Source organism: Hordeum vulgare, chromosome 6H (genome assembly GCF_904849725.1).
Source record: "Hordeum vulgare subsp. vulgare chromosome 6H, MorexV3_pseudomolecules_assembly, whole genome shotgun sequence".
Classification (NCBI taxonomy): Eukaryota; Viridiplantae; Streptophyta; class Magnoliopsida; order Poales; family Poaceae; genus Hordeum; species Hordeum vulgare.
The window spans coordinates 36,856,328-36,862,332 of record NC_058523.1 but is presented as its reverse complement, the minus strand read 5'-3'; the positions used below and the strand labels follow the sequence as shown (position 1 = coordinate 36,862,332).

Sequence of the window (6,005 nt, the reverse complement as noted above, 5' to 3'; positions counted from 1 at the left end):
AAGTCATGTACCCTTTTGTATTTATTCCAATATATAAAGGGTTTCCTGCATATAGTCCACCACCTGTACATGTATATATACCGGCCTATGGCCTCATGGGAATACAAGTTGCTTATTCCTAACATGGTATTAGAGCCCTAGGTTCTTTTTCCGCACGCGCAACTTCTGCTTCTACCCAATCCCGTCGGATCTTCCAGTCCTCCCCGTTCGTGCTCCCTCACCCCGGCCGCGTCGGCTCCTCCCTGCCCCGCCATCTCGCGCTGCCTCGTCTCCCGTCGCTGGTCTGCCTCGGATCCAGCCGCTGCCGCCCTCCCGTCGCTGGTCCAGGACCTGTCGCTGTAGCTCGCGCCGGTCTCTGCCTCAGATCTAGTCGAGGCGGCCCCAATCGAGGCGGCTCGCATCTGGCAGCTCAACTCTAGATTGCGTCGTGGCTCAACTCCAATCGCGTCGTGGCTCAACTCCATCAGCCAGATCGCATCGTGGTTCTCCTGGTTCCCATCAGTACGTGGACGGATCCATCAGCCAGATCGCATCATGGTCTCCTAGATCCCATCAGTACTTGGACGCGGCTCCCACCAGAAGACCAGATCGAGGCGGCTCCCTCCCATCAGACGATTCCTCGTCAGATATGACGCTCCAACCGCTGTCAGACGCGAACGCGTTTCGTTGACTGAGTTCCAATTTTTTTTAAAATGTTTGCTGCATCCGACTACGTTGTTGTTCCTCATTGTCCGGTGATCTTTGATCGCACTAACTACACCGAGTTCATTGGCTTCATGCGCATTCACATGCGTGGCATCCGCCTCTGGGGTTTTCTTTCTGGCGAGGTCTGCTGTCCGCCATGTCCGGTTCCTCCCGTGGCTCCCACTCCGCCGACCCCACCGGCTCTTCCTGCGGATGCTCCTCGGACCGCAAAGGATGCAGCTAAGCTTGCTGATGAGGCCGCTGTGAGTGCTTATGATGAGAAGGTATTGGCTTATGAGGAGGCTCTTCAGGTGTATCGTGGTGCTCTGGCTGTTTACACCCAGTGGCTTGATGATGATGCTCGTGCTGCAACTGTTCTCACTGCTAGCGTTCTGCCTCAGTTTGCCTCTGAGTTTCTGGGCCTTCCTACTGTCTTTGAGATGTGGACCCGCCTTCGTCAGCGCTATGAGCCCTCTAGTGATGCCTTATACCTCTCTGTGGTCCGTCAGGAGCATGCTCTTCAGCAGGGTGACTCTACTGTTGATGACTTCTATGCACAGAGTTCTGCTATCAGGCGCCAGCTTGACTCTCTCCGCACTGCTGGTTGTCGTACTTGCTCTTGTTGCGAGGGTGTCCAGGCCGATTTGGAGTTTCATCGCGTCTATGAGTTCCTGTCTCGGCTCCGTAAGGAGTTTGATCCCCGGCGTGCTCACCTGTTTTCTCGTGGCTGTATTTCTCTCATGGAGGCGCTTTCTGAGATTCGTGCTGAGGAGACTCGCTTACGTGATGCTGGTTTGCTGGAGGTTCCCTCGGTGCTCGCTGCTCGGTCTTCTTCTACGCCACCTGCTGCACCGACCCCTTCTCGCTCGAGTGCTCCGCCGCTCTTGCCCACTCCTTCTGGAAGCTCAGGTTGCCCCCGTCCACATTGTGGCTACTGCAACAATGATGGTCATATTGAGTCCAACTGCTACATGAAGAAGAAACACTTGCACAAGGCACAATCATCATCTACAGAGACTTCGTCATCTACCTCGACAGCTTCGGCCATCGCTTTGACTGAGCAGGATATTTCTGAGACTTAAGTGTCTGCTCGCTGCTTCAGGTTCTTCCTCGACGGGTACTGCTCGTTCGGTGACTGCGGCTTCCCGCACTGAGCAACCACCTTCTACACAGTCAGGTACATCCCCATGGGTTCTGGACTCTGGAGCTTCCTTTCATATGACTTCTAATTCTTCCACTCTGTCCTCTCTTCGATCGCTTGATTCTCCTGTTCATGTCCTCACCGCTGATGGTACTCCCCTTTCTGTCATTAGTAGAGGCAATCTTACCACTCCTTCTTATTATGTTCCTGATGTTGCTCATGTTCCTCGACTTACCATGAATTTGTTTTTCGTTGGTCAACTTGCTGATTCTGGTTGTCGCGTCATCCTTGACCTTGACTCTTGTTCTGTCCAGGACCGTCACACGCACACTCTGGTTGGGGCTGGTCCTCGCCGCTGTGATTTTGAGGGTCTTTGGGAGTTGGACTGGCTTCATGTTCCTTCCGCTGCCCACTCTATCGCCAGTTCTTCCGCTTTGGTCGCCTCGGCTACTGGTTCCTTCCAGTAGTGGCATCATTAACTTGGTCATCTGTGTGGTTCTTGTTTGTCGTCGTTAGTTTGTCGAGGTCTTCTGGGGTCTGTCTCAGGAGATGCCTCTTTAGAGTGTCAGGGTTGTCGTCTTGGCAAGAAGATTCAGTTACCATATCCACATAGTGAGTCAGTGTCTAAGCGTCCTTTTGATTTAGTTCATTCCGATGTATGGGGTCCAGCTCCCTTCGCTTCAAAAGGGGGTCATAAATACTATATTATTTCCATAGATGACTTCTCTCGTTACACATGGCTTTATTTCAGGACTTCTCGTAGTGAGGTGTTGTCCATTTATAAGCGTTTTGCTGCCATGGTCCATACTCAGTTCTCTTCTCCCATTCGTGTGTTTCATGATGACTTCGCTGGCGAGTATACCTCTAAGATGTTGCGTGGTGTTCTTGCTGAGCAAGGGACTCTCTCTCAATTCTCTTGTCCTGGTGCTCACGCTCAGAATGGCATGGCTGAGCGCAAGCATCGTCATCTTCTTGATACGGCTCATGCATTGATGATTGCTGCCTCTCTCCCGCCTCATTTTTGGGATGTGATTTTCGATGAGTCTCGTCCCTTCTATCCACGCCCATCTTCCTCAACTTTTTCGGTGGAGGATATCTCTTTCCTCACTTTTCCTGACACACCTATCACACCCGTCGAGCCTTTGCCTATTCATTCCGCTCCCACTATTTCTCCACCTCTAGTTGATTTGTCACCACCATCTCCCACGGTCTCCTCGCCTAGCATGTCACCGGATTCTACACCTTCATCTCCGGTGACTTCTTCGTCTCCACTCTCCGATTCTACCTTGGCGATTCCTCCTTCCATTATTCCATCGTTTTCTCAGTGTTACACTCGTCGTTCACGTTCTGTGGATGCCTCTGTGGATGCATCGTCATCCTCGTCTCAGCCTACTTATGGCTTGCGTTCTCGTCCTCGTCCGCCTGTTGATCGCTTTGGATTTTCCACCGCTGGTGCTGCTGTTCTTGAGCCGACTACTTATCATCAGGTTGTTGTTCATCCTGAATGGCAGTTTGTGATGGCAGAGGAGATTGCTGCTCTTGAACGCACTGGTATGTGGGATCTTGTTTCCCTTCCGCCCGGAGTCCGTCCCATAATGTGTAAGTGGGTCTACAAGGTTAAGACTCGCTCCGATTGTTCTCTTGAGCGTCACAAAGCTTGTCTTGTGGCTCGTGGTTTTCAACAGGAGCATGGTCGTGATTGTGACGAGACCTTTGCTCCTGTGGCTCATATGACCACTGTTCGTACACTTCTTGCCATGGCCTCTACACGCCACTGGTCTATCTCTCAGCTTGATGTTAAGAATGCTTTTCTTAATGGTGAGCTGCGTGAGGAGGTGTACATGCAACGACCACCTGGGTATTCTGTTCCTGATGGCATGGTATGTCGTCTTCGTCGCTCTCTATATGGCCTTAAGCAATCCCCCCGCGCCTGGTGTGAGCGGTTTGCCTCTGTGGTGACTGCCGCTGGTTTTTCACCCAGTGTTCATGATCCAGCATTGTTTATTCACCTTTCTCCTTGTGGTCGGACTCTTCTTCTTCTCTATGTTGATGGCATGGTCATCGATGGGGATGACCCCGAGTATATTGCCTTTGTTAAGGCCCGTCTTGGTGAGCAGTTCCTTATGTCTGATCTTGGACCTCTTCGCTACTTTCTTGGGATTGAAGTTTCTTCTACCTATGATGGCTTCTTTATATCCGAGGAAAAGTATATCCAAGATCTTCTTTCTAGTGCTGCTCTTACTGATGAGCGCATTGTTGAGACTTCTATGGAGCTCAATGTTCACCTCTGTGCTACTGATGGTGATCCCCTGCCTGACCCGACACGTTATCGTCATCTTGTTGGCAGTCTTGTTTACCTAGTTGTCACTCGTCCGGATATCTCTTATCCGGTTCATATTCTGAGTCAGTTCGTCTATGCTCCCACATCGGTTCACTATAGTCATCTCCGCCGTGTTCTCCGATATCTTCGAGGCACGATCTCTCACCATATATTCTTTCCTCGCTCCAGTTCTTTACAACTTCAGGCCTATTCGGATGCTACGTGGGCTAGTGATCCTTCAGATCGCCGTTCACTTTCTGCTTACTGTGTTTTTCTTGGTGGTTCTCTCATTGCCTGGAAGACGAAGAAACAGATTGCATTTTCCCGTTCGAGTGCAGAGGCTGAGTTGCGAGCGATGGCTGTTTTGACGGCAGAGGTGACTTGGTTGCGGTGGTTACTTCAAGATTTTGGTGTTTCTCTCACTACACCGACTCTGCTCTTATCTGACAGTACAGGTGCTATTAGCATTGTGCGCGACCCTGTGAAGCATGAGCTCACCAAACATATTGGCGTTGATGCTTTCTATGTGCGCGCTGCTGTGCATGATCAGGTTATTGCTCTTCAGTATGTGCCTTCCGAGTTACAGTTGGCGGATTTCCTGATGAAGGCCGAGACTAGAGCACAACATGACTTTTATCTCTCCAAATTCAGTGTTGTTCATCCACCATGAGTTTGAGGGGGGGAGGGTGTTAGAGTAGTAATATAAGTCATGTACCCTTTTGTATTTATCCCAATATATAAGGGGTTTCTTGCATATAGTCCACCACCTGTACATGTATATATACCGGCCTATGGCCTCATGGAAATACAAGTTGCTTATTCCTAACAGTCCCATTGGACTGTAATAATTTTACGATCAAATTTGCGTTCATTAAATGCTTAATTTTTTTGAAAAACTTGAAACACATGTGACTTATGCTTGATAAGATAGATCCATGTATACTTGCTATAGTCACCAACAAAACTGGATGCTTGCCCCCATACATCAGAAAAATGAGCTCTAAATGTTTGAAACAAACACTTGCTGACACTCGATAAGGCAATTGATGACTTTTTGTTTATTGACTAGAACCACACGTTGTTTTCTAAGCTATACTCACCAATAAAAGAGAGTTTATTCTTTCTAAGCACTGGTTGAACAATAATAAAGACGGATGAACTAATCGATTCGCGAGGTGGAGTTACCTAGGGTATAAAACAGAAATGCGCTAGGGTAAAATCCACCCTGAGGTTGACGTAGAGTTGGTCACGAGTATCTATCTACCGAAGCACTGAGATCCTTTTCTTTATTTGATCTCTAGTGGAGGTTATGTCCATGTTGATTTTCCATTCTGATCCGTACTGCCATGTGCTATGTTCTAGATTTAACGATGGAAGAACCAACCGATTTGGGCAGCGTATGCACAAACCTATTTGCCTGTTTAGTCGTCCTTTGTTTTATCTGAACCAAGAGATTAGAATAGACTCTGAAGTTTGCCTGCCTTACAACGAAGGGGTGGTGGCGCAGTTGGCTAGCGCGTAGGTCTCATAGCTGAATCGTGAGTAATCCTGAGGTCGAGAGTTCGAGCCTCTCTCACCCCACTGAGAAATGACCATGTGATGATGAAACGCTCTGTGACAACTTGGGTCGTCAGCTATACACCTGAATTATCAGTGAAATTGAGCATACGTGAACTTGGTAATCTTTTTTGCTGCTTCTCAAATATCTCAGACCACATTTTTTTTCCGCTGTAACACTACAATATTTCAAAAACACATATAGAAAACATCGCTGAACCGAGTGGCAACCAACCAAATTCTCACATATGATTTGCCACTGAGAAATGACCATGTGATGATGAAACGCTCTGTGACAACTTG

At 48.8% G+C, this 6,005-nt stretch overlaps 1 non-coding gene across 1 annotated transcript; it reads left to right on the top strand.

Annotated features, from left to right (window-relative positions):
• The first annotated feature begins 5,637 nt into the window (after positions 1-5,637).
• On the top strand, positions 5,638-5,726 carry TRNAM-CAU. The gene is given in 2 exon segments: positions 5,638-5,675; positions 5,691-5,726. It is a non-coding gene; the product is annotated as a tRNA-Met (tRNA).
• Positions 5,727-6,005: the final 279 nt, after the last annotated feature.